Below are 13693 nucleotides of genomic sequence, written 5' to 3' on the forward strand. Positions count from 1 at the left end.
ATGAACAAAACAAGCTATGCCGATAAAAGCACAGCTTTGCTGGTACAGCTGTCGCTAAACTAGGGACTTCTGCTCACAGTTATGTCACTCAGGGATCATACCACTTCACATCCCTGAGTGGCACAGCTGTGTCATCAGAAGTCTGTAATGCAGACCTGGCCTCAGAAAGACTTGAAAGCCATGGATTCTGATATGCAAAATCTTAAAGATGGACTGTCACACAGAGAAAGCAACAAACATGAGAATGCTTATAGCAAAAGTAACTGTCCTGCCATTCCACATTTCCACTGCAGCAACTGCAGATATTAGTGCCCAAATTAGAGGTCTTTTGCTACCCAATCCTGAAGTGATCTTACAGTTCAGTACTACTCCCTGAAGGCTGTTTAGAACTGCAACTGGTGCAGACTGCAGCTGCCCACCTGATAAGCAGGATATTGTGCAGGGAGCACATGAATGACATCCATTATCCATGATCTACAGTGGCTTCTCCTGGTGAAGTTTAAGATGTTGAGGCTGACCTAAAAGCCCTGAATGGTCTGTGTCCTGGCTACCTTAGAAACCACATTAATTACTCAAGAAAACCACAGATCAGCAGACATGCTTGAGCAACAGCTCCCTACTTCAAATAGGCAGCCTGACATTTTCAGTGAAGTTTTTGGGACACCAGAACTCACCTCCAAGCACTTCCCCAGATTTCTTGAACTTCAGGATATGCTATCAGGTGCTCTTTTCCTAGGTTTTTCCAGAGGGGATGAGTCAAACAGGATAGGAACAGGGTGAGAGAGAAGAATTTTTATTTGTGGGTATAGCAGGACTGCCTACTTGGCCTGGCTTCGGGCTAGCGACTGACGCAGTTTCTCCTCACTCAGGTTGGATCACCTGACCTTCCAGCTTCGACTGGTTGCTGCAGTGATTTTGCCCTCCAGCTAAATCATTAAAGAAACAAGTCCACCCCTTCCAACATATCCAAATCCAAAACAAACATGAAAGAGTCTTCCACCCCCCACAAGCAGAGTCCAGCCCCTCCTTTCTGAGGGTTTGGCTTCTTTCTTGAGTTCCCCCTGCTCTCTACCAAGCAGATACTACTCCCAGAGCATCCTATTGGAGCATCTCTTCTCCCCCTCCAATTCTACACAGAATTTGTTCTTATCTCCACCCCAGAAGATCCGATGTCACCACATGACTGGCCTGTCATGTGACTTTGCTCATTTATTCAGTGTTGCCAACTCTTGTGATTTTATCCTGGCTCTGGCAACTTTGGGGTGTTTTTTTGCCTGACTCACAAATCTTCTCTCATTCAAAATGGCCACCATCCCCTGTAACCCGTCAATGGGGCTGATGCCAGTAAGATGGCTGCCATTTCCCTACAGTCTACATACATGTGGCAACAAGGCTGCCCTTAATAAAGACGGCTGCCACCTCCCACTGTTTCCAGTGAGATTGGAGTCATGCCCACAGGCAAATGGCTGCCACTCTGTGGGCCAGGGGGCTGGACAGGACACAGGCACTGAGAGGAGAAGCAGTGACACTGTTGAAAGGTGGATGGGGAGGGTGAGGGGAATCAGGAGGCAGATTTAGGAGTTACAGGAGAATGGGGTACAGGGGGAAGGACTGATTCTTGCAAAAGGCTAAACCAATTCCATATTGTTTTACTGTGACATTATGGCTTATATGAATGATTGACATAAAATTTAAAGTTCTTTAATATGTGTATCTGTGACTCATCAACTCTAAAAAGTAAAATAAGTTTTATCTGCAAGTGTGAACCATGATGCATTCATTAGCTCAGTAGTTCTTGAACTACTTATTTCCTTTGATTAAAAATGGGTGGTAAACTAGGAGGGGAGGGAATCAGGACACTAATAGGAAAGGAATGGCAGTTCCCCAGTCTTAAGGGTGAGGAAATGGTAAATGGAGCCTCCATCAGAGCAGCCAGGGAGAGGTGGTGCATTTAAGGTTGACTTTTCAACCTGAAATTATCACACACACACACACTGGCAGATGAGTAAAGAATATTAAAAAATATGATCTGATGGGTTTTTAAATCTCATGATTTTGGGGGCCAATTTCACGATTTCTGATCTCTTGAGATTGAGACCGTTCTCTCCACCTGGATAAGCAGGCTAAATATGTCACAACTGAAACTGGACCGATCTCCCTTTAAAGGGACAGTCACCCAGTGACAGAATATATAAGATACCTAGAATTTGAAAGCTGCTTTTTAATTAAATTGAAAAAAGTAAATCACTGCCTGTTGCCACAGAGAATGAATGTGATGTCACAGACTCAGCCTCCTGGCTTTAGGGTAAGATCAAGCAGGAGAAGACGACAAGGCTGTGAAATTAAAAACACCTATTTTAAAGCAAATGGGTTTGATAATTAGAAAAAAGTGTAGCACAGGGAAATGATTAGGCCATATGGTGGGAAGCGATTTTAAAGGTGAACTGCAAAGCTGTTTTAAATAAATGAAGAAACTACTTAAAATCCCAGCTCGTTAACAGAATGGTATATGTGGAATTAACTCTTCTGTTTTAAAACTGTGCAAAAAAAGAATTAATTCTCCTTTGACTTATTTGCCAAGTCTCTGAGTGGGGGGGGGAGGGACGTTAAAAAAAGTTGTTTCTGATGTTATTACTGAGAAGAGTCAAACTTCTAACACATTTTCAGATGTTTTGCAATTTGCCTTAAAGGGAGATCTATTTATGGGATACAGAACCTTTCCCCTCTAGATCACAGTGTCAAGCAATCCTAGCTAAGCCAGCAGTGACCAACAGTTCATTATTGATGCTGTATGTGTCACTCTTATAACTCTCATAACAAATGGACATCTAGGGATTTTTCCCGTAGAAAGTCAATGGGCCACAATCTGCACTGTACAGGAGTCAAAGCTAATTCTGGTCTTCCCTGTGGGTCATTATGGCCACCGATGCAAGTTGAACTAATAGCAGCCTTGCATGGCTCCCTTAAGGGCTCCTCCGACGCCTAGAATAGCCAGATTATATCAGCCATTCCTGCTGTCTGCCCACATCTACCCCTAGCACATCTCTATATCAGAGACAACGCAGAAAGCTGCCTATATCAGCCCTATGCTGCCTCTGTACTGAGAAAAGAACAGGAGTACTTCTGTACTGAGAGAATTCTCAGGGGACTGTTCCACCACTTTTAAGGCCCCTTTACATCACCAGAGCAGTGGAAGAGGGCTGCAGCAAGGAGACTCTCCCATTATCTTTGTTAACCCAGCTACACCAGTTCTGAAGAAGACTCCACTATGATTTTTTTTACAAGTTTGTGGCCAGTGAAATAAGTAATAAGTTTATAAATCATTTTAATTAAAAAAAAAACTCAGAAAATACTACTTGTGTGTGTTCCCCATCCCCATCTCCGGCAATAAATCAGGACTTTTCTCCCATTTTCTGCAAATAAATAACCAGCCATAGTCATCAGACTCTCATGGTTCTTTAGTAGCCTGTGCAAAGTGAGCTAGGGGGATCTCAGTCCAGACCTTGGCAACATAACTGCTTACATCAAAAAGCCATAATCACAGTTGGTACTAATCTGCAGACACGGAATTGGCTAGGGAGAGTGAATTCTCTTCTCCCCCAAAAAGAGAACCTCTTCCAGGCAGGGCTGAGAGTATAGGAAGCTAGCAAAAAGGAAGAGGAAGAGAGAGAGAGAGAGAGAGAGAGAAATCGGTATTGCCAACACTCATGACTTTATCCTGAGTCTTCCAATATTTGCTGTTTTACCTGGAGCCATGCTGCATGAGAATCTCAGCTTTCATAAAAAAATTACCTTTCCAGCCCTCCAGTTGCAGAGAAAAGCTTGAAAATGTGAGTCATAAAGGCTCACTCAGAAGACAAAAAGAACTCCAAAATCATTCTCGTTTAAAGTGTCAGCATTTTTAAGCCAATCATGATTTTTGGCGGGGAAGGGGGCTGACTCATGTTCTTTGAACACTTGGTGTTGATAATACCAAGTAATCTCTCATTTTGCACCCCAAAATTTTCAGTGAGAAGAGCTGTGAAACATCCAGGGAGATATTCGAGTATGAGAAGGTACTAGCCGCACTCTTTCCACTGCTTTCCCCTTGTGCGAGAGCAATCTCCTGTTACTGGAACCACAACCTATCATCAAAAATGGCCATCCATTTTGATCCATTTCCTACATTTAAAGAGGGAGGGGGACAGAGGAAGGGGCCTTAACCCTTTCTATCTCCTGGGGTTTATTTAATTTATTTATTTATTTAAAGATAAGAGAAAAAGCCCATCCAGGTCCAGTTCAGCATTTTCCTGCAGAAGGGAACTGAGGCTCCCTCTCTCTCCTGCCTTGAATACTCCAAAGTAACCCCCAAACCTCCCACACACATGCGGCAGAGGGAAAGCTCTTGCAGCCCAGAAACACTCCCAGCTGGACAGGGCTGGTATAATCAGGCTGTTTTGTTAAGACTCAGCAAAGGTGACTATTTGGTGTGTCAAGGAAGGTGCCCAGGAGCAAGTTATTTTCATACAGTACACAAGGCTTTAAGGTAATGCAGAGAGCGAGAGCTGGAAGAGAACACTGACAATTTTCCACAAGACTTGCTACCCTCCCCCAGGCTTCCTATAACACACACACACCCCTTATTCCCATAAAGCTCTGTAACCTCTGCTACAAACTCTGCCCTCTTTCTTCACTAGCAATCACAAATTGCCCACAGGCCCATCCTCACCAGCCTGCCTCCCTACAGTCCCCTCTTCCTACCCACAAACTCCTCATAACCCTCTTCACCACCCCCCACAAGCTCTCACAAAATTTCCTGAGCAAGTTCTGCTGAGATATTTTCAGACCACCGTGGGTCAGACCACCCTGCTATCCCCATCCGCAGCAGGGGTCCAGTCATAAACCCGCAACAGGGAACGTGTCACACATGCACACCCACCACTTGTCTGTCAACTTCAAAATCACAGTGGGCGAGGGGAGGGAAGCCTACAGCCAGCAGCGATGTGGCTCTGGGTATGTCTACATTACAGTGGCACAGCTACGGTGCTGCAGCTGTGCTGCTGTAGCACCGGACTGTAAATGCTTCCTACAGCAGCAGGAAGGGTTTTTTCCATTGATTTAGGTCAGTAGTTTTCAACCTTTTTTAATTTGTGTACCCCTTTGGTAATCTTAGACATAGTCTGCAGACCACAGGTTGAAAACCACTAATTTAGGTAACCACCTCTCCAAGAGACAGATCTATTCTAGGTTGACAGAAGAATCCTTCTGTCAACCTAGCTGCATTTATACCAGGTGGTTAGGTTGACCTAACTACCATGCTAAGGGCACAAGATTTTTCACAGCCCTGAGTGACACAGTTAGGTGGACCTGAAAATTTTAGGTGTTGATCAGGCCTCATAGAGGCAGTTTTTAATCTGGACTAAGCTTTATAAAGAAGAGAGAGTTGCCACGCAATCCTTTGCAAAATTCAGAAAAGCATGAAATTTTGGTTTATAAAAGCCTTTCGGGTGCAACAAAAGAAAAATAAAAAGGCAAATCACAACACAAAGATAGACGAGCTAGGTATTAATTACTATTATTAAGCTTTAACTGTTTGTTGATCATTACAAAATTTTAAGTAGCAAATGGAGGTTAAAGGCTGTTGAACGGAGAGACACCCAGTAGCCACATGACTGACAGGAATCCATGCAAGAGGAGTGGAACCATATGGAAAATATCAAGGGAAGGAAAAAAATATCATCCAGCTCTTTGCATAGCTTTCAGCAGCCAGTTTTCCCTCTTACTGTACAGAAACTGCCCTGATTCAAACTTTCTCTCCCGATGCCCCTTATAAAACAGATCAGATCGCATTGCCTCCCCACCCCCATTCCTCCCCTTCTGTTTCTCTATTGGGGAGCAGGATGCTGACATTTTTTTGAAACCAAATGGTAAGAAGAAGAAAGATGAATTCCCAAGGGTTAACTGTACTGGGGCCTGCTTTTCTGAAAACCTCTGTGGTGTGTGTATGCATATGTATCCGTGCACACTTAAGAAAAGGGAAGGTTGCTAAAGAATGTGAAATGTGAGAGCTACAGATTCCCCCATCACCACATCCCTCCTCCTGCCTTCAATAATACATTTCAGCAAACAGTCATTTTTCAAAGCCCTTTCTCGGGGGGGGGGGGGGGGGGGGGGGGGGGGAGGAGGTGAAGAGCTCAGGTTACATTTGGGATTTTTTTAAAACCACAACAAACACCACACAACGAAAATTCAAAGAAAAAAAAAGCCAGACCTGCTGTTTCCTTTTACAAGCCATTTATTTCAAACAAACACACAAATTAATGCAGTTTCCCCTTCCTCCAAGCTGTTAAAAGTCTGACAAAAAAAAATCTTCCATATCTAAAGAGCTTTAGTTGTTTTAACTATTTCCAGCTTAATCTGCCCTCCACCCCACCCCCAGCTGATGTTGTTTTCCCCTAGAAACTAGCTTTTAATCGCTCCCACCTCCCATTTCCGCCAGTACAACATCAAAGGCAATATATTTGGGGCAAGGGCTGTAGTATCCTCCTAAGAAAATGAAGCCTGCACATCTACCTCTCCAGACGGTTAGGAACATACACACACTCAGGATAAGCAGAATTTAAGAAAATAAAGAACTGGGGTCGCACCAGCGCAATCGCCTTCCTGCGTTAGTCACTTTTCCTCTGCTGATGACCCTTGGCAAACCAGCCGCCATGTGAAATTAAACAAGCCCCCCCTGGCAGAGTGGTGTAGCCTGAAATGAACACCTCCCCCTACCCTAGAAAGTCACAGCCTTTCTTTGAAAAGGCTCTTACCTTGCAAGGCTTCCTTATTGTCCCATTTTAGCTCCTTTCCTTTTGTGGGGCTTTAGTATATGTATTTAACATTCTTTGTGGCACAAAAAGAAATGGTTACAAATCCTGTCAGGTCATGTGATTGAGTGAGTGGGGTTTTTTTTCTCTCTTTCTCCTTTTTTTTTTTTTTCTTTCCTTCCTCTCCTCTCTCTCTCTCTCTCTCTCTTTCTGCTTTTAGGACAATACTCTACAGCCTGGGCTCAATGTGTCAGGCCAGACTGGCTGATGACAGAGAGGAGGAGGAGGAGGAGCTGCTGCTGGCAGGGCCTGGCTCTCATGGCAGCTGGGGCTGTGAGGATGGGGCCTGGAGCTGGTGTTGATTAGGGTTCTGACATCTCATAGTGATGCCTTGAGGAGTAGGAGGAGAGTGTTTTGTCTGATTTCTTTTTCTTTGAATCCTCCCTTTCCTCCTGCTTCCTTCCCATCCTGGGACCAGAAGGAGGGGGTCTGTGCTTTGCTGGGGGACCCTGGCAGGCTCCTCGCAGGCAGCTGAGAGCTGGTTCTCTTCTACACAGCTGAAACCTGTAGTATGAACACTGCAGGCTGAATCAGACTTTTCCCCAGCCTCACCACTGGGCTACTTCCCTCAGTTCTGCTAAGCCTCCCGAGGGCCCTTGCTTTTTCAATTCCTAGGGGAAAGGACCAGATTTAAAAGAGTGGCAAAGATCTCTGTGAATACAAACATCTTAGTGATTCAGCCAGAGTGAACTAATCTGCAACCCTCCTCTGAAAAAGTGCCCAGGTTTTAAATGTCTTTTCATTCTTTTGTCACAGTCGCCTTCACAGATATGATAGGCTCTGTACTCTTAAGGGGGGGGGGGGGCAGCACAGAACCAAAACAGGGTATAGGTTTTGAGGGGTGTAAGCCCAGCAGGGTCAGTTGGCTATGTTTCTCAGGGTCCCATCTGAGCTGAGGGTAATTCAAGGAAACCGAAAGCCTCCTACCTGCACCTGAGTCTAGTGGGGATCAATGTCTACAAAGAGTGGAGCTTTCAGGAAGGAATAGGCTGCTGGCCTAGAAGAAAGAGCAGGGCTTTTTAGACACACAGCTGCTGCTGTTTTTGTATTGCCGTGGTGTTTAAACACTGCTCAGCTGCATGAAGGGAGCGTGAGCAGAGATTTTGCTAGTCTGTCTTTATTTTGGTTGCACCAGAGAAACCTGAAACCCTTGAAGAGGGTTTCCCTGCTACTTTACATAAGATTGCTGCTGTGCTTCAATCCTGCTGCACGGGCATGGGCCTGGACCCTGCCACAGAGACCATAAAACCAAATACCACTATAATGTAAATAAAACACAGTTACATCTTCCAATGGGGAATGGTTTAAAAAAAAGTTCTCTCTCAAACACCATCATAGCTGAGCATTGTGAAACCTAAATGGGAGAGAAAGAAAACACTTTCTTCTGCCGTTTAATTATTTGTCCATTTTAACTGATCCTGCCAGATTCCCTCAGCTATGGAATGGAATTCTGTTCTAGTCTATAAAGATTTTTATGGTGCCCTCATTCCATTGTATCTGAGAAACTTTCAGTAGTGCATTAAGTGATAGGACTAACAGAAGAAGAGCTCTAATTAAGCTTGAAAGTTTGTCTCTCTCACCAACATAAGTTAGTCCAATAAAAGATATTACCTCACCCACCTTGTGTCTCTAATATCCCGAGACCAACATGGCTACAACAACACTGCATACTGACTAATGTAAGGGGACTATTGATCCCTTACTAAAACTTAATGGGGGTTTTTGGTTGACTAGCTCCCAGTACCAAAGGGAAGGGTCAGTGGGAAATCAGAACCCTGAGACTGACATTCCCCAGAGGCAATGGGGACAGTCTAATGCTCCAGGTCAGCCTGATTGACAGGGCGGGCAAGCTAATGAGGGGGTCAAGAGGCCAGGGAGACCCCGTCCTCTGTGTGAGCTGGAATTGCCTGGGCCACAGTGGGGTGAGCTAAGGAGAGAGCAGGAGCCTGAGCTGAGCTGGGGAGCAAATCTGTGGCAAATGGAGCCAGAGGTGCAGCCTGAGCTAGGGAGAGCATCAGCAAGAGCCAGAGAGGCAACCCACGGAGCAGACCTGTGCTGGGAGGAAAGCTGCAGCAAGCCACCAGAACCAGAGGGGCCAGAAAAGCAGCCCAGGGAGCTGGAGGCAGAGCACCTGTAGTGCTGGGGCTGGAGCAGTCCAGAGCTACATGTGGTGAGCAGCTGGGGAGAGCGAAGGGAACCCTGGGCAGAGGGCCCCGTGCAGGGTGACCCCCTCAGCCAAGAGGCCTTGCAGGCCGGACTTGGAGAAGGGATCATAACCCCCGACAGGGAAGGCAGGAGGCTGACACTGGGAAGAAGGGTCCTGCCACCTAGAGCCTGAAGGCATGTGGCCACTGCCAGAGCAAGTGTTCGACCTGCAGCATCCCTGCAGCTCAGCCAGGGCCTGGGCAGGAGGCCTGGGACGTGTGAGGAACAGACCATGAACTTCCCTTACATTCCAGAGACTGCTGTTTGTGATGTCTCCATGCCACAGAGCAGAGTTATGTGTTTTCCTTTAACCTTTCCCATTTTTTTCTTATTTTTTAAATTAATTGCTATTTAATAAATTGTATTTGTTTTGAACTGTATGTAACGATCAGTGGGTCAGGGAAGCATCCAGAGCAGAGAGAGCACCCTGGAGTGGGGACACCCTAGCCCCTGTCCCAAATGACTACAACAAGATTGGGGGTAAAGCCCCCAGGAATCCTGGGCCCAACCTTGTCGAGGTTACAAAGACTCTGCCACACAGGAGAATGGCAGGGGAGTCCTCTAGATTAGGCAGGTGTAGTCTCTGGGTAAAGGGAGTGGGAGCAAGGACTCAGATCCGTTCATTAGCCAATTCCACCGGGGTAGGGTATAAGCCCGGAAAGTTTCTCACAATTAATAGTGGGACCAATCCTCCACTTACACTAACATCTGTCACATGTGGTTCATTTTTTCTCTCATCCTCTCCCCAGAGTGAGAACTGTGTATACAGTGGTGTGTTTTGTTTTGGTAAAGGTGTGGGTTTTGTCCAAATGTACATGCAGATTTGTGTTTAGGTTAGAGAAGGCTAGGTGGAAGCAATGCACCTTGCGCTTGGAGCAGAAGGTAGTGAGGTCTGTGATGGTCCTTAGTTCCTGGAGGAGTTAATTTCACAGTCTTGGGCTGGCCCCTGAGAAAGCACAAGCAAGTTTTTCACTGTGGCACCCACTCGTCATTTTCAACTTGGAGGAACTTGTCTGCATTCCTGACAACTGAATACAAGCGGTGGTACAAGACTCTGAACAACATAGTTTTGAGGGTCATTGGAATATACAAGCCTCTCCACCACCACAAGGTAACAGTCCAAGGAGGGCATCTGGAGTGGTACCAACATGCTGCCTTAGGAAGATTCTCCGTATCACATGGGAAGATTGTCGCACCCATACCAGCATTCTCTCTGCAGCTAACATCACCAGCATTGAGGTGAAGATTATGAAACATCAACTTTGCTGGGCTGGCCATTGTGTGTGGGTAGTTGATACTCGTCTTATGAAGCAAGTCCTCTTTTCTCAACATAGTCATGGTAAGCAGACCCGTGGGGGACAGAGGAAATGCTACAACAACATTCTGATAGTATATCTTAAGAAGGGATGCATTTACTCAATGAATTGTTAAGAGCTAGCTGGCATTAGATTGCAAAGGCATAATATCATACATCAAGCCTCAGCCCATTTTGAAGAGAATCGCCTTGCTCAAGAGGTTGAGAAATGGCAGAGGAGGAAGGGAAATGTACAGCCTCCCAGTCAGCAGTTGTGCTCTCTCCAAGCAACCACAGGTACTGGAACTGGGGGTGCTGCAGGAACCCTAGGCTTGAATTGGTTTCCATTATATACAGGGTTTACAGTTTGGTTCAATGACTGTCAACACTCCCACCTCCCCATAACAATTGTTCTAGCACCTCTGCAAGAAACCATCTGTCATATATGTGGAAAAACCTGAAGAGCATGGATTGGACTCTTCCGCCATCTTAAGTCTCATCAGTGATTTTTTTCCCCCTGGCAGACATCCTCGTATCCAGGGATAGTCACTGACGACATTCATTCTAGGCCTGGATGAACCCAAGATATCTGACCTTGAGATTGTGATTTTTGTGGATAGAAAAGCTATTTTAAGTCATTTTTAGTGGGGTTATAGCTCCCTCTATTAAAATGGATTTCATTTTGAAATCTAGTGTTCGCTTTTTGCATATTACTCAGGTAAGAGAGTGAAACCAGACTGGAAAGATTTACTTTCTATTTTTCATCCACTAGCATAGCACTATTGTGTTTGGGTAACCAACCTGGCAGAGGAGGATTTACTGCACCTTGAAATTGTGGTTTCCTTTATATGTTACTTTTAAAAAATGTAATAAACATTTCCACACCCATTAGCTCTGTAAAACATCTCCCTTCCCCTTTTTTTTTTTTTTTTTTTTTTAAGAATCTAAATTTGGAATTAAAACCACTTGACAGTGTTCCCTTTAAATGAGCAGATGGTGAAAGTATGACTGAAAAGCAGACATTTGCTTACAATTACTGTAGACATTTTCTTTGACTAATACTCTTTGCATGTTAGGGACTGCCTCACAATCAAGGAGATTTTGGGGGGATGTGTGCTAGAATTCATCTTGTTCTCTCCAAACCCATGTCTATTTATTTGGGGAATTACACCATGCGTATTTGAACCTCTGTGGAAATGTTGGCTCTTTTCCTCAACGCCAAAACGTGGAATACTCCAGGAGAGGAAATCTGTATCTTTACCTGCAGCTACACTATCTCAGCAGGTGATCCTTACAAATCTAAGATAAGCAGAATTGATCCCAATCAATATTTCATAGACTCTCTAAATCATAGAATATCAGGGTTGGAAGGGACCTCAGAAGGTCATCTAGTCCAACCCCCCAATTAGAAACCAAAAAGGAAAAAACAAAGTGCTGCAAGAACTGACACGGGCGATTCAGCAGGGAAAAATACGTCCTTCTAAGCCAGTATGAGGCAGCATAGTCTAGTTATTAGAACAGGGGAATGAGGATCAGACAACCTGGATTCTGTACCCAACTCTACCTTTGGGTTCTGTTCCCAGTGTACAATTCTGGGGCAGACATTTCACTACCTTGTGATTCAGTTTCCCCATCTATGAAACTGAAATAACACCCACCCAATGTTGTAGAACAGTTAGAGGTGCTTGGATGAAAGGTGTTGTGTCTGTAAAGTACCGAACAGTATTACTGAACTAATGCCCTAATACTGTGTTAGAGATGCCTTAGGTGCCAGCTTACTTGAAAGTGCTCAGAGACCATGGTATTGAGGGTCGTAAAAAATCCTAGCTAGACAGATGGAATATAAAACTGAGGCCCTGACCCTTCTTGGTCATTCAAAGATCCAACTTTTTCCAAAGCAGTGGTGTTAGTGCTACTGTGCTGGCCATATTCCTGTTTGGGCAATTACATTATGGCTCCCTAAAGTTTCCCCCAGCATTTTAATTACCTATGATATTCTCAGATTTGAAGGCCAGAGGGACCATTTGATAATCTAGTCTGACAATCCTCCCACATAACAAGGGCCACTTACATGTAGCCCTACAACTTGCATTGCTTCTTCACTTCCTATTATAAACTCTCGTGTAGAGGTGCTGTGCACTGTTAAACAGCTATCGTACTCCACCCCAGAGGTGGCTTCTGCATTTCAGGAGCAGGTGATACAAGCCCTGCCATATATCATTTGTAATGTCTGCCTGGCTCTTTGGAATCATGAAAGACACTATAGAAACGTTAGTCATTAATGATAATCTGCATTAGTATTTCATCTCTAAAAGAAAGCAGCAATGAGTCATTCTCTCTCTGACAGTAAGTAGGGATTCGTTTGCCCCACTACCAGGCATGTTTTTATATCAACACCTGGAAAAGGCAGAATATTGCTCATGGGAGAATTCAGGTTCACCCCTTCTCTTTTAGGTGGAATACGGGGCACAGAGTCCTTGCTGTTGCTTTTTATTCTGAGTACCCTCCTTTTTATTTAGTGCATGTTAGCTCAGTGATAGACCCCTACAATAAGGGTAAATCTTGGCCATCAAACAACCTCAGAGGACAAAGGTGTCAGTAACTGGGTTTTCTGACCAGGCTCAAGCAGAAAAACCACTCAGATTGGAAAGGATTTTCCTTGCAGTCTGTACAGCAGACACACAGAGGACATTTTCTGTACCTATATCCTGCCTCACAACAATGGCTCCAAGCCTAGGACAAGACATCCCTTCCTTTCCCCTGCACTCACCAGCCATGATTCTAGGACCAGTGGAGGGATCTGGATGCAGCTCTCTTTGGACTTTCATGCCCCGCTGGTTTTGCATTTCAGTCTCCAGTTTGTCATAATGATGCTATCTGTAAGAAATCCCCCTCCCCCCCATCACGTACCCCACTTCCATAGGACAGACAATGCAGTGCCAAAGTGCAGTAGGCCTGTGGTTGATGATGATGTTGCCAGTATGTGATGCTTCTGAAGAAGGTGAACCTGTGTAGTCCTGCCCCACTGCTAGCTTACACACACCTAGCATCTGGACAAATGCACAGTGCTATCCGTGGGGTGGGTGGGTGGGTGGGTGGAGGGAATTCCTTTCTGACCCCGCATTCACTTCTTATTCTGCAGGTTGAAGCATGGGGTTTGGTTAACCTCCTATTACTGTCCTCACTGTGATTGTTATTTCTGGTCATGAAATTCCAACCACAGAAGTTGACTCAGTTTCTTGGTTGCCCAAAACATAATTTTACGACTGGAGATAGTGAGGCAGGGCTGTGGGAGGGTAAAGAAAGATAAAGGGGATGGACAGGAGATGCACTGGGGATCAAA

General features: G+C 45.0%; 1 protein-coding gene across 1 annotated transcript in view; it reads right to left on the reverse strand.

Annotated features, from left to right (window-relative positions):
* TCF20 (transcription factor 20) overlaps positions 1–6951 on the reverse strand; it is a 213326-nt gene extending 206375 nt beyond the window's left edge. Inside the window, exon 1 of the mRNA XM_073327262.2 lies at positions 6795–6951. The gene's annotated coding sequence lies outside the window, so the exon portion shown is untranslated. The remainder of the gene's footprint in view (positions 1–6794) is intronic.
* Positions 6952–13693: the final 6742 nt, after the last annotated feature.

Source organism: Lepidochelys kempii, chromosome 1 (genome assembly GCF_965140285.1).
Source record: "Lepidochelys kempii isolate rLepKem1 chromosome 1, rLepKem1.hap1, whole genome shotgun sequence".
NCBI classification, from domain to species: Eukaryota; Metazoa; Chordata; order Testudines; family Cheloniidae; genus Lepidochelys; species Lepidochelys kempii.